Here is a 24,476-nt window from a genome sequence, read left to right on the forward strand (position 1 = left end):
CTAGCTCCTTATCAGAGATATGATTGGCAAATATTTTTTCACATTCTGTGGATTATCTCTTTACTTTTTTGATAGTGTCCTTTGAAGCACAAAATTTTTAAATTTTGATAAGGTCCAATTTCCAATTCATCACTTTTTGTGTGTTTTTTTTCTCTTGCCACTTCTGCTTATAATGTCATGTCTGATAAACCATTGCCTTATCCCAGGTTAAAAAAATTACACCCATGTTTTCTCCTCAGGGTTTTAGCTCTTATATTTAGGCCTGTGATCCATTTTGAGTTCTTTTTTTTTTTTTTCACATCACATATTTTATGTGAATTTTTACAGTACAAACAAAAAATACAGAAATGCACTATATGGATACAGCTAAATGCAGAATGGACCCTTTTACTCTTCAAGTGGCCGTGAGCCCCATTTCTAGTAAATTAAAGAGACTGCACACAATTTTGCCTAGAAATGATCTGTAAATGCATCTGCCCCTGCTATTTACCATAAAGTATAAAAAGGGAGTTCAAAGAAAGTTTCTTTGTTGGTTCTTACCATATGAAAGATGCTATGCTCTATTTTAGCAGGGCCAAAATATGGAAAATATCTAAATTAAATGCTTTTACAAAAACGAAGCAGTAATGAGATTCTGGCTAAAGAGGGCACTAAATGAGATTAGTATATGTTTAAGGAAGCCAAAACAAACAAACGAACAAACAAAAAGATTGTTATAAAAAAAGCTCTAGGTGCAAGGTAAGCATAAAGGCTCCTTCCATGTGCTTTTTTTTTTTTTTTTTTTGGATTATTTATTTCTCTCTACTCCCTCATTGTTTGCATTTGTTGTGTGCTGTCTTTAGGAGGCACTGGGAACTGAACCAGGGACCTCTGATGTGGGAAGGAGGCACCTAATTGCTTGAACCACCTCTGTTCCCTGCTTTGCTTTGTCTCTCATTGTGTTTCTTTTCTTCTTGTATCTCCTGTTGTGTCATCTTGTTGCATCTGCCTATCGTGTCAGCTTGCCATCTTGCTTGTTTTTCTTTAGGAGGCACTGGGAACCTCTGCTCCCTATTTTGTTGTGTCTCTCATTATGTTTTCCTTCTTGTGTCTCTTGTGTCAGCTTACCATGCTTGCCCATCATGCCAGCTCACTGTCTTCTTTAGGAGTTACCAGGAAAGAACCAAACTGCAGACCTCCCATGTGGTGGGCGGGAGTTCAGTCACCTGAGCCACAACAGCTTCCCTTCCATGTGTATTTTTAAACAATGGAAGTGTCAAAAAATAAGGTCAACTGTGTTAGACTAGATTACATTATTGTTTATGCTACATTGAATGGAACTTCTGTATTATAATTATCACAGAGAAGCAGAATTTGCATCCTAATATACCACTTTATCCTTAATGAAACCTTCAAAAGTTCTTTTATTTTGGAATATCCTGTAAACAATCAAGCCGCTAGTACCTATTTGTCCAATAGCAAAATGTTCTCTTGCATTAAATTGAAGATATCTGTATAATAAAAAAAAAAGTAGGAAAGTTACTTAGAGCTGTTACTTTCTAAGTATACAACTCTAGACATTCAAGGCATCTTAATCTCCATCAAGAACAACAACAAAATAAAAATTTTTGCCATGCTGTTAAATCCATCATTATGGATAAAACTGGTGCAAATTGGTCAAATGGATCCAACAAGCATGCATATCCAAGCTGGCATATTGGCAACTAATATGGAACTGGTGGCAAAAGAGGGTTTTAAAGATCTTCTTGTTCTTTTCCAAGGTTCTTGAAGAGTTCTGTTCTTCTAATAAATGTTGTTGAGCTTCCCGGTTTGCTTTCTCACCCTCAAACTGATGACGTTTTTCCCCCAATTCATCATGCTGTGCTTCCAAATTCTTTTTCATTTGTGCCATTTCAGTTTCTGAACTTTTTCTTGACCTTCATCAAAACACCTGCTCCAGGGAAGTAGATTTGGCTCAACTGATAGAGCGTTCACCTACCACATGGGAGGTCCAGGGTTCAAACCCAAGGCCTCCTGACCCATGTGGTGAGCTGGCCCACATGCAGTGCTGATGCATGCAAGGAGTGCCGTGCCACTCAGGGGCGTCCCCCACATAGGGGAGCCCCACACGTAAGGAGTGCACCCCGTAAGGAGAGCCACTCTGTGCGAAAAAAGTGCAGCCTGGCCAGGAGTGGCACCGCACACGTAGAGAGCTGATGCAGCAAGGTGATGCAACAAAAAGAGACACAGATTCCCAGTGCTGTGGACAAGAATGCAAGCAGACACAGAAGAACACACAGTGAATGGACACAGAGAGCAGACAACTGGGGGGGGGGAGGAAAGGGAGAGAAATAAATAAAAGATAAATCTTTAAAAATGCAAACAAAAAGAAGCACCTGCTCCATCTCCATCTCTGTCTCCATCATCTTGGGTACATGCTCCCAGCTTTCTTCTTCCATCTGTGCCATAAGGCTCTTGGTAAGTTGCCCTTGATTCTTATAGTTACCAACTCCACTGTAAGTCACAGCTGCCAGGTTTCTGCACCTGTCCGTCTCATAGTGTGCATTTTGGGTAACATCTTTCAAGTCCCAGATGTGTGTTCTTATCAGTGTATTTCTTAGAACTGTTAAATCACAATGTTGACCATTTTCAACTTTAGCACCACCCAGGGACACTGCCTTCCTGTGACCCTTTTGCCATTAACTTCAAGATAGTCTTACTGGGAAAACTGATGTGGCTCAACTGATAGAGCATCCACCTACCATATAGGAAGTCCAGGGTTCAAACCCCAGGCCTCCTGACCCGTGTGGTGTGCTGGCTCACACGCAGTGCTGATGCGCACAAGGATGCCATGCCACGCAGGAGTGTCCCCCACATAGGGGTATCCCACACTCAAGGACTGCGCCCCGCAAGGAGAGCCGCCCCGCATGAGGAAAGCACAGCCTGCCCGGGAGTGGCGCCGCGCACACAGAGAGCTGACACAGCAAGATGACGCAACAAAAAGAGACACGGATTACCAGTGCCCCCGACAAGAATACAGGTGGACACAGAAGAACACACAGCAAATGGACACAGAGAGCAGACAACAGGGTGCAGGGGAGGAAGGGGAGAGAAATTTTAAAAATAAATAATCTTTTTAAAAAAAAGCTAGTATTACTGTCTACCACAGCAAGAGGTAACTGGTCCTTTATCTTTTTAACAAGCTTATTTTCTTCTTTGTCATGGGTTTCTGGAAATTCACGTGTTTTAATTTGATGGTGCTGTATTTCTTTCATTGTCTGTATTTTAAACCGTTGGCCCTCCTCTGCGGTGAGTGATCTGCTTTGGCAGTAAGTGGTATGATACTCACTTTTTCATGTGAGCACATCGTAAACGCAATGTCCAATGGTTTAAGCCCATGTCCTGAAGGAGCAATGATGTATAAACAACACAGCACTCTGTTGTCAGGCAGCTGTCATCTGTTCACTGGAGATTCTGCAAGAGGTAATGCTTTCCACTCAAACCATAACTTGCTTCAAATGCAGAAGGAAGGCGATGGCTTTGTAGGAAATGCCCAAGGAAGGCCGACCTTTCTAACTTATGTTACTGCCTTGTATGAGCTGGAAACAGTGACACAGAAGGAAAGGGAAAAAAGCTAGGGCAACCCATACTTCCTTTTCTTTTCACCCATCAGAGCCGAAGATAGTGTGTTGATAGAACATGTGCACGAGAAGAAGTGAAATTTAATGGTCATGCTAGTTTTGTGCAGCATTTCTACAGTTCTGATGTATACATGCATAAGCTACAAAATATGAATTGTGTAATTTTGGTGATCCATTTATAAGTTAAATGCCATTTTAAACTGGCACTGCCCAGTGCACAGATAAAGGGTACAATCCATGCTAATAATTAAAAATTTTAATTTCTCTTCATTTAGAATGACATCAAATAGTGAAGAAGAAACACTGACAATTCTAGGGAGACAGACCATGAAGGAAAGGAAAAGGTTTTGCTTTAGTTCCTTTAATGGTACTTTTCCTGCTTTTTGAACAGAAAACTACACATTTTCATTCTGTCCTGGCCCCCTTGAATGGTGCAGTTGGCCCTGCTGGTAACTGAAGCCTGGCGGTCACCTGGTAGGCAGAGAATGCTGGAATCCCGCCTGCCCCTGTTTCTAGCCTGACCCTTCTCTCTGCCAAGTGAAATGACTAGTTCAAGGTTTTCCAAGTTCTTTTATAACTTTGATTCCTGGAACATCTCTATTCTCTGTATTCAAAAGACACCTAGAGAATAAGAAGCCCTGTTTCTATAGAAGCACGGCTATCAAAAGTTATTGAATAGTAGAAGTTTGTCTTCAGTTTTCCCTTTCATCTTTTGGGGTGACCCCCCGTTTCCACTCCCACTCCCCATGGAGGGACCAGTTCTTTCATGCAACTACCATTTTTTTTTGGAGGTCCGGGAATTAAAACCAGGACAATGTACGTGGGAAGCAGGTGCTCAACCACTTGAGCTACATCTGCTCCCCCCATCATTTTGATCACGTAGAAAATTAGGCACAAAAGCCTGATTCATACTAATGTGAAAACTTAAAATGCTATCTGCCTATATCTATCTATCTCTCGATAGGCAAGAGATTGATTGATTGATAGGCAGATGGACGGATAGAAAGATAGGTCAAATAGCAAAATGTTAAAATTGCTGGATCTGGGTATCTGGGAGATGGGGTAGAGTATGTTGGTGTTCTTTGTATGGAGTTTGTATTGGTTTTGCAACTGCCCCATAAGTTTGAAATTATTTCTAGATAAAAAGTTTAAAGAAAGAAAATGCTCTCTGTCCTTCCAATCGAGGACTTTGATCCCAATGAGCGCCACCAAACTATGAACATATGCATTTGACATCAACAGGCGGAAAGTCTGGGAGCCCACCCTTTGTCATAAGAAACGATGCCAACCCTCGTCTGACTTTCGACCCACTTTGGGCAGGTGTTCTACCGTAGGTTCCTCCAATTCCAGCTGTCCCAAGACTCCCTGCAAAACTAAGCTTCCTCCTCCAGAGCCATTCCTGCTTGGGCCTTAAGGCTCCTCTCTGTTGGGCCCCTGTCCACAAGGGTGGGCTTGGCCCAGAACCAGAGTCAGCTCTTCCAGGAGTGGTACCACTTAATGCAGAAGTGAAAGCAATGACTAACCCCCAGACCGACTTATTCATCGCAGAGCTCAGACACTCGCCCCAAGCCAAGGAGGAAAATGCTCTGGGGAGGGGACACTGACGCAGGTTCCTAGGCTGCTGTGAGAGGGAACCACAGACTGGAGGGCTGAATTTCTGGTCTCCCGTGCCGGAGGCTGGAAGTCTGACTTGAGGTGTCAGCAGGCCCATGCTGAGGTCTGCCGGGCTCTGGGGGATGCCGTGATGTTTTTGGCTCGGGGCATGATTCACTCTCTCCCTCTGTCACATGCCTTTCTCTCCTCTGTCTTACAGACTCTGTCCAAGTTGCCTCTCCTTCCAAGGACACCGCCATATTGGGTCTGGACCCACCCTAATCCTTTTGGGTCCCATCATAACAAATGATATCTTCAACGATCTTTTTTCCAAAGAGGATCACATTCGTGGGCCCATGCGTTAGGACTTGAATGTATCTTCTTGGGGGGCACAATTCAATCCACATCCACACATTTCTATTCATTCTAATCCTTCCATGTAGGCAACTACCTGCCTTCAGACAGAGTCAGTCATACTAGAGGCTACCTCCGTACTTTGTATCATTTGCAGAAAATATTAACCAGGGAACTTTCAATTCACTTAATGGAGAATTTAGAATGACTTGCATTTTAATGTAAACTTAGTACTCGTTCAAAAAGAAAAGACAAGGGCTAGTGCGCCCTGGGATTCAGCTTTAACTAATTAATACTCAGTTGCAAACTCCAAGCAGGGGAATAGTCAGGGGGTAAAAGGTATTGCCTTAGGGAGACTTTTGTCAAATTGATAATTCAAAAAAGTCATTCCTTTTGAGCGTGGAGTCATTAACTCCTCTGGTATCCAACTGTGAGAGCGATGTTTGAGCTTGCCTTGAAAATTATTTTTAAAAAGGAATGGACCAGGAAGCAGCTGACTTGACTGCCAGTTTTTCACATGTCTTAAGCAAGAAGCTACATATGCTTGTTTAAAGGCCCTTTTGGAATAAATAGTACTGGCGCTCTCAAGCAATCTTACAAAAGAGCCCGTCTATATTAGAATCAGCACTTGCCACAGTGTCAGTACCAACTCTAAAATAACTAGTTGCTTTTTTTTTTAATTTAACAAAAGAAATATGCAAATATTTGTTCCTGGATATTCAATCATTTGAAAGGTAAAACAAAGGAAATGCTTTTAGAGCAAGCTTCTTACCTGGTACCTGGGCCAAAATGTGGCAGCTCATCAGTGCTGGCAGGCCTGTGGGTTCTTATCAAATAGCTGAGCAGGAGGAAGGGAATTCCAAATATCCTAATTTTTGAGACACGGCATCTAGTATAAACCCATTTTCTACCCAGGGTGAAGTCACTGATTCCTCGAGGCTTTGCTGACACAGTCGTACAATAACAAGTGGTTTCGGGGTCTTGAAAATAAACCACCTAGAAGCAGTCAGACTAACTGCATGATGTTCTGTTAATTATTACACAAAAATGTCCAGGACCTTTCAGAAAGAGTTTCACCCAAAAAAAAAAAAAGCATAAATATTTAAAAGGTCAGTATTTTGGGGGACAATCACTTTAATTATCAGGGACATTAACTTATATATCAATACTTCATTCACTAATTTTTTATTTGGAAGAACTGAGGTTTCTGAATTTCACAGTGTGTTGAGGGCTATTGCGTTCTTGTCCCAAGGATGCCTAGGATAATGTGTCTTCAGCACTGAGTAACTGAAGACATTTTAATACAGTGCTTGTTAAGATGACACACTTTGGCAACTGATAGATTTGCCTCTTACCACCTGCATTACTTTGGACAGGTCAATTAAGTCCTGCCTCATCGAGCTGAAGAGTTAGATGAGATCACACGTGTAGGCTCCTAGCTTTGGGACCTGATACATAGCAGGTGCTCAATAAATGGTAGTTGTTCCTACTTTATTATTGTATTTAGTATCGTTATAACCAACTTGTGGGTCAGAGGCCAGATCTGCTGAGAGCAGGTGGGGAGGGCCACATGTCATGGATGGAAGCTTTATGGGTAAGTGGGAACTCTATAAGCAGTGTGATGCTGCGGGAAAGGAAATAAAGGGGAACTGGCCCAAAGTTGTGATGTGACCCGCTCTCCCATCTTCTTGCACATCTTCATAAGCTGCAGAAATAACACCACAGTATCACTGATAGGATTGGATTTCCGGTGGAAGCTGGCATCAGGTGGAGCTTGGCATCACTTGGGTATAAAGTACAAGGGGGGAGAAAAGTCAGAAGGGAGCAGAGACAGAGGAATAATGAGCAAATAAGACTGGAAATTCAGAGTATCCAACCCTCTAATCGCTTACGAATGAATGAAGTCCCTGTTCTCTGAGATATGATTTCTCTATTGATATAAAATCAGAAAAATCTCCTCCATCCTATTACTTTCGACATGTTGTCCCTTGGTTAATTGCCAATTTTCCTGCCTAAAACCTGTTCACTTGGTCTTGCTTTGGTTCTCTTGGATACTTGGTCACTCAGTTTCTCATCCAAATAATTAATCTCCCCTTGTCATTTTTTCCTATACAGTATATACTTTATCTATTGCTTTCTTTATACTTCTGGCTACTTCTAGTAATTTATAGTCCAGTTGGGGAAAAATCACCCTGTTCAGCAGGTAATTGGATACAGTCAGAATCTGCCTCCAAACCACTAGCCCAGCCTCATTTCGCATCATTCCTTACAACAAATCCTCTCATCAGGACAAAGAAGTGAGCCTGTAATCAGGACCGGCTGCCGTTCCCTGAATTCTTTTCTTCACGTTGTTTTGTCTCCCTGGAGTAACACTGTTTATCACCGTCTCTACTTCACCTTCTCCTCCCTGCCTCCCACCCAATGCACACACACAAAACGGGAGTTTCCAAGTTCTAGTTCAAAACACACCCCCTCCAACCTCCCAGGAAGAACCAATCCTGCTTCTCCCAAGGTGTTTTCTTGGGAGGCACCACGCGCCTCAGCTGGCAGGATTTTCAGTCATATCTTTACTGTCTGCCTTGCCAGACTCCAGCTCCATCTCCCCTCAGCCCAGCTCACTGCCAGACAGGGTGGGAGCTCGACACAGATTTTAATGAAGGGGTAAACTAATGAGTGGAAGCAAAGAGTAATAGGGAAAATCCCAAATATCAAATAATCCAAAAATAATCTATATGTGCCTTTGGAGTGTATTTTAAACGCACATTCAGAGAACATCAAACACAAAACTTCAAAGGAGTGAAGCCAGCCTGTGCACATCCCAGCTGGGTGGGGTGGCCTGGAAAAAAGCAGTGGGAATTCTAACAGGAAGGGAGGAACCGCTCACCAGCCAACTACCCTTGCCCACCCTCGCTTGCTTATCGAAATCAGAGGGAATCCAAGTGGCTTAGAGCTCAAGGGTACAGGGCTGGATAATTAATAAATGCCTTTGGAAACGTAAGGGCTATGGAAATGCTAAATTTTAATAATACAAATCACCTTCTCCCATTATCTACTTTAAACTATAAACGGCCTACTCTTTTTAATCTAAAGTGGGTTCAAGAAACAGCAGTGAGTTTCAACAGGCGTACCCCGAACAATCGTGCAAACCCGTTCCATCTTCTAAATGCAGTGACAGTACTGACCATCAACCCTGAAAACAAATTACAGCAGCTAAGGACAGGGGACAATAAACAGAACGTTTTTAGAAAATTACTTGGCAACAACGTTGTCAACGAAGACCCCTCTAAAATAGCTGTAAACAGCTTAAGCAAGAGAGTAACGCGGTGACCTCTGCCCCAAGTGACATGAAGCACATGTTAAAACGCATTCAGGGTCCTAAGTCACCGACTTCTAAATGATTCTGTGTATTGTTTTAACCTCCATCTTTCTGGGTCATTCTAAATGTGGTAGAGATTCAAGTGCCCTTGAACATTCTGTTTCTTAATAAGTCTTATCCTGGCTGGCTCGTGTATGCTGGGTAAGCCTCCCTTTCCTCTCTTCTTTGCATTTTTTGTTATCTTTGGCATTCGGTTTTTGAAAAACATGTGCTTCACTTGGAACAAATCCACAAACGCAAACAACCTTAAAACTTTCCAAACAGCCCTGACTGTTGTGATATGCAGGAGGCTCAGATAGGGCGGAAGGTTTCTTTCTCCCAGGGTTTACCACCCCTGCCCTGGAGGAAGAATTTCTTGTCGCTATAATAGAAACTGACATTTACTATCTCAGTTTTAGTTCTCCAGAGACTGGGGTGGCTCGAGCCTGTGATAAGCATGGTGGGTGGGGGGTACTGAGCACATAAGCCAAGCTGACACGCATATGGAATGGAGACAAAAGGACGCATTGCAAGTCTTGAGATTGAAAAATGTTCTCTTAGTACTTAATTAGCACCAGAGCAACATGAAGAAAATTTGAGGTGAAAATTTCTTCTATAATGTGACTTTTTGTTTTTCCAGAAAAGCCCAAGTATGATGCCTCGTTTATTGCTTGTGATGGAGAAGTGAGCAATTCCCTGTCATAACAAAATGCTGGAATGCTTTTATGCTTGGCACCCAAGATAAATCAGTTTTTAAAGGTTTTGGTCCACTTTGGGGTGTTTTTCTCTACTTCCGGACTTGGCTGTCAGATTGGCAGATGTCACTTTTGGCATCCCCATTCACTTTTCAATTTCCTGCTTTTCCCACGCTGCGGCCTAGAAATTCCAATTTCTTAGTGTTGTGTCAAGAATGAACCTAACTGGCTCTTAATTTTTTTTTTTTAGAGATTTATTTATTTATTTAATTCCCCCCCTCCCCCAGTAGTCTGTTCTCTGTGTCTATTTGCTGCGTCTTGTTTCTTTGTCTGCTTCTGTTGTCATCAGCACCACGGGAAGTGTGGGCGGCGCCATTCCTGGGCAGGCTGCACTTTCTTTCGTGCTGGGCAGCTCTCCTTACGGGGTGCACTCCTTGCGCGTGGGGCTCCCCACGCGGGGGACACCCTTGCGTGGCAAGGCATTCCTTGCGCGCATCAGCACTGCACATGGGCCAGCTCCACACGGGTCAAGAAGGCCCGGGTTTGAACCGCGGACCTCCCATGTGGTAGATGGACGCCCTAACCACTGGGCCAATTCTGTTTCCCCTAACTAGCTCTTATAAGAGCTGTAAGTAAAGTGCACGGACTTTGACATTCATTTTGCTAGAAGCCTTTCACTTTTTATGTTTACCTGTTTCTTAATCATATTCCAGAGAGTTGATGTGACAGCGTAAATGGGGTGCCACTGAAATTAATTAAATGTGAATTTATAGCATAGAATTTAGGTATCTGATAGAGATTTACATGATATGCTCAGATTACACACAACTTCATTTGCCTCAATTGGCTTTTAATTTCATATTTTCAGGATGATTCAATGTATTAAAATTATACTTATTTTAATTAAAGTTGTAAGTTTACTCCTAGTAGAATGAACATAATCTTATTACAGAGAAATGGTTGTGCAGAGAAAAGAAACAAAAAAATCTGAGTCCTATTACCATAGCATTACCACTCTTAGCACCTTGGATATTTTTTTCTGTATTTTTCCTATACTTGCCTTGCAAACATAGTTATATTGCCATCTTCCATACAAATTTACATCCTGTTTTTAAAACATACTGTCTTGTAACTATTTTCCTTGCTGTTGTACATCTTTATGGTCTGCATTTTAATGACCACAGAATATTTGCTCTACGAGTAGCTATATAATTATTTTCGCATTTTTACTATTATAATAATTCTACAATGAACATCTTCCTGAATGTAACTTCTTGTTTGTTTGATTTTTTTGGGGGGAAGGGGGGGTGGATTATTTCCTTAGGAATCTCAACCATGGAATGACTTAGAAAAAGCCTGTGACAATTTAGAATCAAGTCCTAGAGAAGGGAAATTTTGGATGGGTATTAGTAGCTCTCGGTCCTCAAGTGTATTCCCTGTTCAATGTGAAAGAAATAAAATGGCTATTAAAAAATAAAAGAGGGAAGTGGACTTGGCCCAGTGGTTAGGGTGTCCATCTACCACATGGGAGGTCCGTGGTTCAAACCCCGGGCCTCCTTGACCCCTGTGGAGCTGGCTCATTAGCAGTACTGATGCGCACAAGGAATGCCGTGCCACGCAGGGGTGTCCCCGGCGAAGGGGAGCCCCACGCGCAAGGAGTGCGCCCCGTAAGGAGAGTCCCCAGGGCGAAAGAAAGTGCAGCCTGCCCAGGAATGGCACCGCCCACATGGAGAGCTGACACAACAAGATGACGCAATAAAAAGAAACACAGATTCCCGTGCAGCTGACAACAACAGAAGCAGACAAAGAAGACGCAGCAACAGACAGAGAACAGACAATGGGGGGGGGGGGAAATAAATAAATAAATTAAAAAAAAAAAAAAATACTACCCTGTATCTACAAGCAGGGGCAGAGGGAACATTGGCCCAGAGATAAAAGACTGCTGTGTTTAGAGAAATACCTGACTTTCTTGAGGTGTCTAGAAGGAGAGAGTTGCAACAAAGAGAACGAAATTATTTTGTTTTATAAATTAGCAGAATGAATTAGTGTCCCCCAGGGGGTGAGGAACACAAAGGTTTGGGAGCTTTGGAAAGGAGGGAAGAGAATTATGTGGGAAGAGGGGAAGAAAGAGGAGGTTTGTTGTTGGGGATTGAATGATGACCCCCACAAAAGAAATGGTCAAGTCCTCAAATCAGGACATTCAAAGGTGTTAATAGTTAAGGAGTAGGCAAACTTTGAATGAGGTTGGGCCTCAATCCAGAATGGCCAAAGTCTTTCTAAGCAGAGGGAATTTGGACATAATCAGTTAGGAGGAGCCAGAAGTGGAAGCCAGAGAAGGCGTCACCTTGTGATGGAGGCCGAGACCAAGCCAGCTCTAGGACACTGCGGGCTCCATGGAAAGCTTGACCTGGGGAAAGCTTGGGGTTGGAGTCGTAGCCTCCAAAACGGTGAAACAATCAATTCCTGTCGTTTAAGCCAAGCGGTGGGTGGCATTTGTCATAGCAGCTCTGGTAAACTAAGATAGCTGTTAATGTGCTGAGGAGCAGGGAGGTCAAGGAAATTCCCTGAGTAGTGATAGGCTAGGTGCCTTGGATAGAGATGTTTTTAAGTCGTTTCGAGTTGCTGCCCATTCTGCACCATGGTATAATCCTTTTATCCCTAAGACATTAGGGAAAGTCAGCTACTTCCAAGAGCTCCTGTTTGTGGAACTTCAGAAATAAAGGCTAGTAGTGCCTGGGCCCAAAAAATGGGAAGTGGAGAAGAGCAGTCCCAGGGAGCCTGAGGCAGAAAGTTCAGTGGAAACAGGAAGTCTGGGTAAGAAGTGACAGAGAAAACCACAAGGTTCCTGAGACTCCTCCCAGATACCGTGGAGAATGCTGATGCTACCTTATTATGGGATATGTGGGCTCAGGTTTATATTGATATTAATGCAATAAGAACTCAAAGGACCAGTGCACATGGGACCCCCAGGCTGCAGAATTGTGGCTTATAATTATTTTATTAGGATAAGATTTAGGTATTCCAAACCCACAGATTAGATTATTAGATTTGAAGTAAATTTTTAGCAGCTATTCCATAAAATTCACTTTTTTTTTTTTTTTAAGGAGGCACCAGAGATTGAACTGGGGACCTCATATGTGCGAAGCAGGCACTCAACCACCGAGCAACACCAATTCGCAACAACTGATATTTTAAAAGCAAAGTCAATATGCTGTTTTTCTGGCCCAGATATGAATGCGAACTTTTTATAGCTGATATATTTGACTTTTTTTTTTTCATTTATTTTTGTTTTCTTAAATGGTATACAGGTATTGCTTTAGTGGCTCCTTTTCTTGTAATTTATGGACTGAGTTAGCCATCACACCCATTGAAAGGTTTCTTCAGCATTCTAGTAAGCATGGAGAGTGGATGCCAGATAAATGAGAAGTGGACCCTACTCTCCAAGAGTTGACAAACTAAGGTGAGGAGTTAAAGCATGTATGTGTGACATGACTGTTGAGAGTCCTCATCTTTGAAAGCCAAAGGAATGCTTTATCCCAGGGGACGTCAGGAGCAGCCCCTACTTGAATCAAGGCCATCAAAAAGCAACTGAGAGTAACTTCTATGTCACTTGGCATGAATCCCGGAGGTGAAAGGAACTAAGGAAAATATTGTTTACAGTTCTGCTGCTCTACTTCTTAAGTATATAATGGCAATGGGAGCTTTACAATGTTTTAAATAAAATAATGTAAAAAGCGTCTGTATTAGTCAGCCAACGGGATGCTGAAGCAAAGTACCAGAAATCTGTTGGCTTTTATAAAGGGTATTTATTTGGGGGTAAAAGCTTACAGTGACAAGGCCCTAAGGAGTTCAGCTGAAGGCTGGTTTCTCACCAAAGTCCGCTGCCGCGTGCTGAAGCAAGATGGTGGACAATCTCTGCCTGGTCTCTCCTTCCTTCTTCCTCTTTAGGCTCCACGGGCCCAGGTTCTTCTGATCTCAGCTGTAGCTGGCATAGGGCTCGTCTCTCAGGGCTTCCTGCGTCAGTCTGGCATACAGCACGTTTCTTTCCAGGCTTCCTCAGCGGCTCAGCTGCAAACTGTCAGGCCAAGGGCTCAGCTCTCTCCCAGGGCCGCAGGATCAAACATCTCTTCTGTGTCTGTAGAATTCTCTCTCTTCCAGTGTCTTCTTGAGTGAGTGCCCATTTATAAGGCGAGGACTTAACCTGAGTCACGCCTTACCAACACGGTCGAATGAAAGGCCCTAAACTGATTTGATTAAGTAAACTTTAAAACTTTGAATTTAATACAAGCAAAGGGCATCACACCAAAGGAACAGGCCAGTTTACAAACATAATCTTTCTTTCTGGTGATTCATAAATAATCTCAAACGGCCACAGTGTCTGTGAGTCATTGTTGAAATACAGCAAATATGTGGGGAAATCTGTATCACCAGCAGCGGTACACCTGTGTTCAAGTTCAGTCTTGGCAGGGGAAAAGGAAAAGAACTTGCCTGAGAGGATGTTTAGAAAAATGTTCATCTAGAAAGGACTTTTTGCCTGAAGACCGGCTAGATATTGCTTTTATTCTTCTGTCTTTGCTTGTTGCCATGTGACTCCACTAGGGCGATTTTGTCAAGTAATAGAAGATCCAAACAAAGGCATAAATTGGAAGGGGTCGATTATTTCACATTAAAAGAAAAACCCACAGACAATATTAATAGTTAATTTAAGAAATAACATTGAGAACGAATTATGTCTCAGGTATTGTTTTATGTCCTAAACATACATAAACTCATTTCGTTCTTTACACAAACCTCTTGGCATATTCCCAACTTCAGATGAGGAAACTGAGGCATGGAGAATTGAATAATTTTCTAAAGGTTACACAGATATTAAGTGGAGGGTCTAGACTTTAGCTCCAAGCCATCCAGCTCCAGATCCTGATTTTTTAGTTTTTACGGTAGGGCTAGTCTCATGTAGGTAATTCAGTGGTTCAGTATTGTCATAAAAGATGACAAACTCCAGTTCAGCCATACCAGCTGACGTAAAGCCAGTGTGCATTCTGATTGATTGGTGCCTGTGGTGTACTGGCTGTAAAGATTTGGAATATCAGCCCTGGACCTAGCTAATTTTCAGCTTTCTACTTTGCCATCCTCATTACATCAGCCGTGTCTGCCTACAGAGTTGCGATAAGCTCATCAATGCCAAGGATAACAGAGTCAAGCAAAGAGAAGTTAGGCATTTTCTTTCTTTCCCTCCCTCTTCACTTTTTTTCTTAACTTTTAAAAAAGTATAACATACATACATAAATCTTAAATATTCGGCTTGATGAGTTTTTACTGTTACACAAGAGTAATCGATATGAAGATAAAAAGCATTATCAGGGCCCACAAGCCTCCCTCATGCCCCTTCCTGCATTCCAAGAGTCTTCTGGTGAAATTCTCCATCTCTCTCTTTATTTTCTTAAAATAATATTTTCCTATTAATCAGAGTTATTGTAAATTCCTTGTCTGATAGCCCCAATATCTTTATCACCCATAGATCTGTCCACATTGTCTGTTTCTTCTTAGGGCAGTTGGTCATTTGGTCCCATTTGTTGATACTCCTGTAAAGTTTTTATTGAATGCCAGACATTGTGTATGAAAAATTCTAGAGGCTCTGGCAGATGATATTTGCATCCAAAGAGGATTTAATTTTCTTCTGGCTGGCAGGTAGAGCAGTTTCAGATCAGCCCTGTCCAGTTGAGGGTGGGCCTTAGACTTCGTGAGGCTTGGTCTTTTGATGGTTTGTTCTTACTCCCAGGGTGGTCTTTTGGGTCTCAGCTGAAAGCCAGGGATTTGTACGTGGGCCCCGCCACCTGGTGGGTCCCAAACTTCAACCTCGGTTGCCTCATCACCACAAGACTCTAAATCCCAGCAGTGGTTTTCAGCTTGACTTCTGGAAGACTCACAGGTGCCTTCACTGCTTAGTAGTTGTCAAACACCCGAGGGGAATTACACACAGGTTCATGGGCCTGTTCTGTGCTTCCCTCCTCCTCTCAACTCCAGGTCTCTCTCTTTTTCCCTTTTTAAAGATTTATTTTATTTATTTCTCTCCCCTTTCCCCCTGTTGTCTACTCTTATGTTCTTTCGCTGAGTGTTCTTCTGTGTCCGCCTGTACCCTCGGTGCACCAGGAAACTGCATCTCTTTTTGTTGCATCATCTTGCTGCATCAGCTCTCCATGTGTACAGCGCCGCTCCTGGGCAGGCTGTACTGTTTTTCACGCTGGGCGGCTCTCCTTATGGGGCTCACTCCTTGCACGTGGGGCTCCCCTACACGGGGGACACCTCCGCGTGACACGGCACTCCTTGGCGTGCATCAGCACTGCACTTGGGCCAGTTCCACACGGGTCAAGGAGGCCCTGGGTATCGAACCCTGGACCCTCCTTATGGTAGGCAGAAGCCCTTAAAGTTGAGCCACAACCACTTCCCAAGTCCAGGTCTCTTTGACAACTCCAAACTCACACTCTGTCCTCCCCAGACCTGTCCGATTGCTCCAGACATCAGGTGTCACTTTTCTGCTCTACCTCTACTTTCTATCCCAGAAGCATGTAAAAACCAAGGCAAAAATGGGCTTCTTTCTGTATGTCTCTTATCTCTCCAGGATTTTGTGTGCTCAACTCCTGGCTGGCTTTAAATATTTATTAATTATATTCAGCTTGAGGCAGGAAAGAAAAATCCATCCAGAGGTGAGGACTGCATGAAGGAGTCAATGACATTGTGCGTCATTCAGAACAGGTTGGGCTCATGCGAGGGTGGACCCCGAAACAAAATTAAGGCTTTGCTCGAAAAAAAGAGGGGGAGCTGGCATTCCAGATTTTTATTTGCATAGTGATGGATATATACCATATATAATAATAGCTATCATTTTGTAGTGTCTACTGTTAATATTTGCTGGTATACAGCTATTATTTTAAGATACACAATAATTCTAAGAAGGGAGAGATTCTTATTCCCATTGCATTAAAAAATTAATCTCAGATGATTCAAGTAACTCACTCAGGTTCCCACAGTGAGTGAAATACAAATCTGAACTCAATTCTCTCTGGACCAACTGCTTATGGTTTTTTTAAAATACGTTAGCTTTTGACCTTTCGGGGCTGTGGCCCCTTTTTCGATCTGATAAAATCTAAGAAGAAAAATGCCTGTTACCAGAAAAATGCACATAGACCCAAAATTTTATATACAATTTTGGAGGGATTCATGGACTCCCTGAATCCCAGTACTGTATATGCCACCTGCAAAGGAAGGTGGGCTGTATTCGCCATGTGTTCCTCAAGCGCTGGCAGCCAAATCCCTGTGGAAATGGGTTTAATTCTATCACTAAGACCCCAGGTGTACCAAACTTAATTCTGGAAATAAATTCTTTTTCTCTTCATTAAAAAAAAAGTCTCTTGCATTCAGTAGGAGGCTTTTAGACAGGCCTACACTGCCCACTAAGACACACTCTGTCATGTTTTTCCTTATAAGGAATATTGTGTGTTTGGATTGGATGGGCTTCAGCATCCTCTTAATCTTCTTTACATATATCTACCTCCTGATTTAGGCATATTCCTTGTTGCCTCCCATCTGCTCTGCCTGGCTTCCATTACTTTCCAAGTTCCTCTGGACCCATTCTCTGCCTTTCTTTTCATCGCCAATCTAAAATGTGTCTAAAATCCAGATCAGTGAGACTCCATTGACTTACAATGCAATTTTCTTATGTGAAACCAAAATAACATTAAAAACTGTTAAAATTAAAATGCATGACTGAACTTGGAAATAATGTACAGGTTTTTTTTTTTTCTCAACACCAATGACTCCAAAAGGTATTTTTAAACTTTCTACTTGAAAGTTTATAATATAGGAATTTATGTAAATTATAAACAGTTGTTTTATGCATACCCTTATTTAAAAATACCTTGTTGTTGTTATTACAGAAATGCATGAACAAAATTAACCTCAGTCTCACAATTCTGACATTACCTTGTTAACTTTTTGGTGAATAACCATCTGATCTTTTCCCTATGTGTGTGTGTATGTGTGTGCTTGAAAGGAAAGTGGTTTAAACCTAGTGGACATTTGCATACATTTTTTAAAAGCCCTTTGTTTTAATATTTTTCGATTTTTCCTTAAGATGCAGGTAAAAATCTATTATTAGAAATCCGAAGAACAGAACTTTTTATATAATGAAAGTAATGTTGAAGTGGTAACTCCTTGATACTGTTTTGACAATGTTTTCTTCCATTTAAATCATACAAACCCAAATCCTGAGACTGAAGAAAAAAGTAAAATTTTATAAGTCAGGTCACAATAAAAACAAATGAGGAATTCCAGAATAATCTGACAAGATTCACTCTGCCATGCTTACAACCTTACAGCAAACCTTTGGGGTGAAATTGTGGCATTTCCAGCTAGAGAATCCGGAGCTCTAGAACCTCCTTCTCTTTTATTTCACTAAAGTTTGAAGAATGCTGGTGATCCTGTAGAGGATCTGCATAGAGAGAGGAAAGCGCCAACATCAGGGAATAGTCTAGAAAAGAAAACGTGATTTCCTTTTTTCCACTAAAAAATTTAGCTTTTCCACCAAGGTTTAGTCTTTTCTTATGCAAGACCATTTAATGGGGGTACAAAAAGAAAATATTAAAACTAGATTTATTTTTATTTCTTCATTAAAAGTAGTTTCTGGGAGGCGGATGTGGCTCAACTGACAGAGCATCCGTCTACCATATGGAGGGTCCAGGGTTCGATCCCCAGGGCCTCCTGACCATGTGGTAAGCTGGCCCATGCGCAGTGCTAATGCGCCCAAGGAGTGCCATGCCACGCAGGGGTGTCCCCGCATAGGGGTGCCCCATGTGCAAGGTGTGCGCCCGGCAAGGAGAGCCGCCCCGAATCTAAAAAGCGCAGCCTGCCCAGGAATGGCACGGCACACACGGAGAGCTGACGCAGCAAGATGATGCAACAAAAAGAAACACAGATTCCCAGTGTCGCCTGATAATGGAAGCGGACACAGTAGAACACACACTGAACAGACAGAGAGCAGACAATGCGGGGGGATGGGGAGAGAAATAAATAAAATAAATCTTTCAAAAAAATTTTTTAAATAGTTTCTGCTGTATTATTAATACTGTAGGATATATATACATATTTTATAAGTAAATAAGCATATGCATATTGAGGGTGAACTAAAATTATGCATATATTTGGTGATGTGTGTGCTGAAAACTTTTAAATTATAGGAGTACACAATCAAAAGTTTGGAGACCACTGTTATACAGCCCTCAAAAATCACTTCTTTACATGAGAATTTTTTTTTCTTTAGAGAAGTTGTAGTTTGGCAGAAAAATTATGCAGAAAATACAGAGTTCCCATTACCCTCCCCTGTTATTAACACTTTGTATTAGTGTAATGCCTTTGTTATAGCTGATGAAACAACATGACTATAATTGTATTATTAATTGGTCCATGGTTTAATTAGGGTTCACTGCTGGTATTGTACAGTCCTACTCTTTTCCAAAAAAATTTATTCTTGTAACATATTTACAACCTAAAATTCCCACTTTCAAACACATTCAAATATATAGTTTGGTGCTGTTAACTATAGTCACAGTGCTGTGCTCTCATCGCCACCACCCAATACCAAAACTTTCCAATCTCCCAAATAGAAACTGCACAATTTAAGCATTAACTCCCCATACCCTATCCCCATCCCAGCCCCCTGTAACCTGTGTTCAGGTTTCTGACTCCACAAATTTGTTCATTTTAATTATTTCCTATCAGTGAGATCGTGCAATATTTGTTTTTTTACTTACTTGAGAATTGTGCAAGAGATTGTATTAAGTGGTGGAGAATCATATCCTCACTGGCAAATGCACTTTTTAAAATAGCTCCTCTACAATTGCTAAGACGAGGAAGGAAAAGTTTCCCTAGTGTGAAAAGGTAGAAGGGAAGTTTTTATGATCTTAGAATTTAGCACAAGTTAAAACATTTCAAAGCATTTCATTATCAATTAGTACATGTGAGGCAGAGTTCTCTTAAGTAATCACCCTTTTCTCTAGAGAGACTTCTCTAAGTTTATTTAACTAATGGCTGTAGTCCATTCTAAGCAGTTAATGCTACATTTTATTAAAAATTTTATTGTGATAATATAAATAGTACATAAAATTTCCTATTTTAACCATTTCTCTTTTTTCTAAGATTTATTTCATTGATTTCCCGCCCCTCTTTGTTTTGTATCCACTGTCCGCTCATCTTTTTTTTTTAAGGAGGTTCCGGGAACCAAATCCAGGACATCCCACATGGGAGGGAGCCACCTCTGCTCTCTGCTTGTTATGTCTCTCATTGTGTTTCCTCGTTATGTCATCTCATTGCATCATTTTGTTGCATCAGCTCACCATGCCAGCCCATCACATCAGCTTGCTTTCTGGCTCATTTTCTTTAGGCGGCACCAGAAACCAAACCCAGGACCTCCCGTGTGGTAGGTAGGCACCCAATTCCTTGAGCCACTTCCACTTCCCCATTTTAACCGTTTCTGAAGTGACAGAACAGTGGCATTAATTACCTTCCCAATGTTGTGCTACCATCATCACCATCCATTACCAAAACCATTTTATCACCCCAAAAAGAAACTCTGTACTCCGGAAAATGTAATTTTTAAACTGCTCTTTTATATATGTCTTTTTGACAACTGAATAATTTTTAAAAATATTTTTCTTTCCCTCCCTAATCCCCTGCCCTGCTGTTTTAGCTGACTCTGTCCATTCACCGTGTGATCTTCTGTATCTATGTTCTTTTTGTCTTCTCTTCTCATCCTGGGGACCTCTGATGTGGAGAGAGATTCCCTGTCAATTGTGTCACCTCAGTTCCTGGTCTCTGCTGTGCTTCACCTCGACTCTCCCCTTCATCTCTCTTTTGTTGCGTTGTCATCTTGCTGCATGACTCACTTTCAGGCACTGGCTGACCGCATGGGCACGGCTCACTGTGTGAGCACTCGGCTCACCGCGCAGGCACTTGACTCACTGCGTGGGCCCTTGTGGGCGCACTCGGCTCCCCACATGGGCACTCAGCTTGCCGCATGGGCATGCAGCTCATCATGTGGGTACTTGGCTCACCATGTGGGCACTGGCTTGCCGTGCAGGCACACACTTTCTCTTCTCCTTTTTCACCAGGAGGCCCCAGTGATCAAACCTGGGTCCTCCCATATAGTAGGCGGAAGCCCTACCACTTGAGCCACATCCGCTTCCCTAATTGAATGATCTTTGAACCAAGTCCGGTTAAAGAGGAGCACCTCCTTGCCCAACCCCTTTCCCACTTTTATCCCACTTGTTCAGCATTTACTGAGGAGGAGGAGCATTTATTGGGGGAGATACCCTGAAGCCTGAGAACGGGTTCCACTGGCCGGGGAGTGCTGGTCAGTCTTGGATGAGGGATTGAGCAGAGCCTCAGAGGTGTGGGACGTATTTATCTACTGGGGAAAGCCAACAGTCCAAAGAGGCTGGATCCCAGCGTACTCCAAGTTTTAGAGATGCTATTGGGAGCAGATGTGGCTCCGGTGACTGAGCACGTGCTTCCCACATGCGAGGCCCTGGGTTCGAGTCCCAGAGTCTCCTAAAAAAAAAACAAACAAACAAAAAGCTAACAAACGAAAAGCCCAACTCAAGGGAGCCGATGTGGCTCAGTGGTTGAGCACCGGCTTCCCACATACGAGGTCCAGGGTTCAATCTCTGGCCCCCGTACCTCAAAAAAAAGAAAAGAAAAGAGCTGTGGGTGGGGCTGGAAAGGAGATCGTGGAAGTCCTGTAAGGCCATTTTTATCATCCCCATTTGGCTGTAAGAGAAAAATGATGTTCCGAGAGAGACAAAGTGGCAAAGCAGGTGTAGGGCAGGGCTGGCCTCTAATCCAACATTCCTTTTGCTTTTAATTTATGCCTCTTAGAAGTATAAAACCCAAAATGCAGTATAAAATGCTTTTCGGCATTACTGGTTAATTGCCAGATGGGTTTAGAAAAGGGATGTTGCAATATCCAGGAAGGCTTACCAGTTGTATGATCTGCCCTTCTAAATCAGCATGTTTGGACTCTTGCTACAAGGCTCACAAATGTCATAATTAAAACAGGCACGGCAGGGACTGAGATGTGTGGCCGTTAGATGAAACAGAGCCTGGACTCAATAAATGCAAAGGAATAAAACCAGTTCTCCTTTCAGTGTAGGGTGAAGAAGAACATTAAATTTTAATTCAATCAGGGAAGTTGATTAGAAGTAGATTAGAAGAAGCATGCACACAAATACATTGGAAATGAATTCATGCCCCTTGATTATGGAATTGGAATCATGAACATTTTATTTATGAAACCTAGGACCTTTGAATTTCCAGTTCCTGGCTCCCTAATTGTAGAATGGGAGAGAGGATGGTGGTGGACAGTGTGCGGATTAAGAGTCAGGCAGATTAATGTGAAAATCTCGGTTCTACACTAATTTAACCTTGACTAAGACAGTAACCTTGGATAACTTCTGTACGTTGCAGTTTTCTCATCTGTAATATAGGAATATTAATACCACTTTGCAGGGTTGTTGACAAGATTAGAGATAAGCTATCTGGAAAGCAGCACCCTCAATAAATTATGCCGACAAATTTGTGACTATTATTGTTATTTTCTATTCTTTTTTTTTTTTCAATTTTGTTACACTTCCTGACAGGTAGTCCTGCGGGATGGAATTCCTAGCTCAAGACATCCGTGAATACATTCTATAGCCACATAATTTTCTCAATCTTTGAACGTGTGAAAATAAATACAGAGCAATCCTGCAGATAGGGCTAACTTCAGTCCTTTCATATCTGTGAAACCAGCACCATTTATTTAATAACTCATGTCAGCAGAGGGTTAAAGCAACCTACAGAATAGTAATAAAACTGTATTTAAACAAATCTGTTTATATTTAAGTCCTCCCACTTTCTGACTGAATGAGCAGTTTCATTAGGAAATAATCAGTGTGGGTCTCGTTTTTTTCTACATATCCTCCCCACCTTTGCTCTACAGACCCCCTTGATCTCAATGATTCTTGTTGAATTGGGATTCTTAACAGCTAAAGAATTTTAAGCAGAGTAAATACTGCATTCTTCAACCTGTGGGGAAATTGATTTGATGGGAACAAATAGATTTCGAGTTCCAGCCTTGGGCAGTGTGGAGAATTTAAGGAAAAAAAAATAGATAACTTGGCAAAGTAAACAATATCTTTAGAGACCTTATTTTCTCTCCAGAAAAGGCTAACACGGTCATTCTCTGGTTATGTATCTCATTTTGTCAGCAACATAAATCTCGGTTATAAAATCAGACGGGGCCTGTGCTATGCAACTTTATAAGATGCACGTCTGTGAGTTTTCCAAAGTTTCTATACACTGAGAGTGTCCTCCTCACGCTCCATTCCCTCTGGAATTTTTCCTTAGAGGCTGGAGACATGGGAGTTAATAGGGTTCGTGATCCCCATTCGGTTTTGCCTCTCTGCAGGTCTCTTAAGGGTATTAATTTACACGTTCTATTTCAATAGAGACTTTAACACTAAAAACGTCAAATTGTTAGTCACATCATTTTTGTCACTTATTAGTGAGATCTCACTTGTCAAATCCCTCCTCTACCTGAAAAGTTTCCATGAGATGAGTTGCAACGTCGTCACAGTTTTCCCTGTTGAAATTCAGCACTCTGGAAATTCTGCGTGCAGATCTCAACCTGTAGGCGAGCATTACCTTTTAACCTTCAACTCCTCCTTCAGTAAAGACAAGTTTCATCCTGTTGGGTTGTAAGACATTAGCTAGTCTAACAATCCTTTTTTTTTTATGCTTTTGTATCAGTCATATAATTTCCCCAAATTGTTCATTTTTTTCTAGTAAAAAAGAATGGGGGAAAATGGAAATGTTCCCAACTTGGAATGGACTTTTGTGGCAAGAGTCCAGAGGTCTTTACAGTTTGCTGGGCCTTCGCCGGTCTCCGGGGAGGCTAACGAGGCAGGGGGGCTGTGGGTGGCCCCGTCATCTGCCCCCTGCTTCCTGCTGTGGCAAAGCTGGGACCCCTCATCAAGACTGGGCTCTGCAGAACTTGACACCCGAGCTCTGCCTCTGTCGTTTCCAGTGGGTGCTCCCTGACCTCGCAGGGTGATGGGGGGTGGTCCAGGGGTCGTCACTCCTTTAAAGGGAGCATGCCGCCCCTCGTGGCTTCAGAGGCTGAGCCAGGCCTGCAGTTGCTCAAGTGCCCCCTCGAGCTTTCTCAGCCCGGGCCCCTCCGATGCCACTCGTGGGCCTCCAGCCGTTTGGTCGGCTCTTCTGCAGAAGTCTTTTTCTGCGTCCTCTTATGGTGCCCTCTGTGTAGCTCAAGCTTGAGGGTCAAAGGGCAAATATTTAGGCAGAGCCCTTGAGCTGCCTGTTGACCCCCCCCCATCCCCACCTGCTTCCCCTGGGGTTTTTTTGTTTTTGTTTTTGTTTTTTAAGATTTATTTTTTTTATTTATTTCTCTCCCCTTCCCCCCCCCCACAACGCCCCAGTTGTCTGCTCTCTGTGTCCATTCCCTATGTGCTCTTCTGTGACCGCTTCTATCCTTATCAGCGGCACCAGGAATCTGTGTTTTTTGTTGTTGGGTCATCTTGTTGTGTCAGCTCTCTGTGTGTAATTTCTTTCACACTGGGCAGCTGTCCTTACCGGGCCCACTCCTTGAGCGTGGGGCTCCCCTACGCGGGGGACACCCCTGCGTGGCAGGGCACTCCTTGTGTGCATCAGCACTGCACATGGACCAGCTCCACACGGGTCAAGGAGGCCCTGGGTTTGAACCCTGGACCTCCCATGTGGTAGGCGGACACCCTAACCACTGGGCCAAGTCCA

At 42.6% G+C, this 24,476-nt stretch overlaps 1 pseudogene; it reads right to left on the reverse strand.

The window, feature by feature from the left end:
• Positions 1-1,068: 1,068 nt before the first annotated feature.
• LOC101433346 (septin-7-like) overlaps positions 1,069-24,476 on the reverse strand; it is a 29,223-nt pseudogene continuing 5,815 nt past the window's right edge.

The sequence above is a fragment of the Dasypus novemcinctus genome, chromosome 22, assembly GCF_030445035.2.
Source record: "Dasypus novemcinctus isolate mDasNov1 chromosome 22, mDasNov1.1.hap2, whole genome shotgun sequence".
NCBI lineage: Eukaryota > Metazoa > Chordata > Mammalia > Cingulata > Dasypodidae > Dasypus > Dasypus novemcinctus.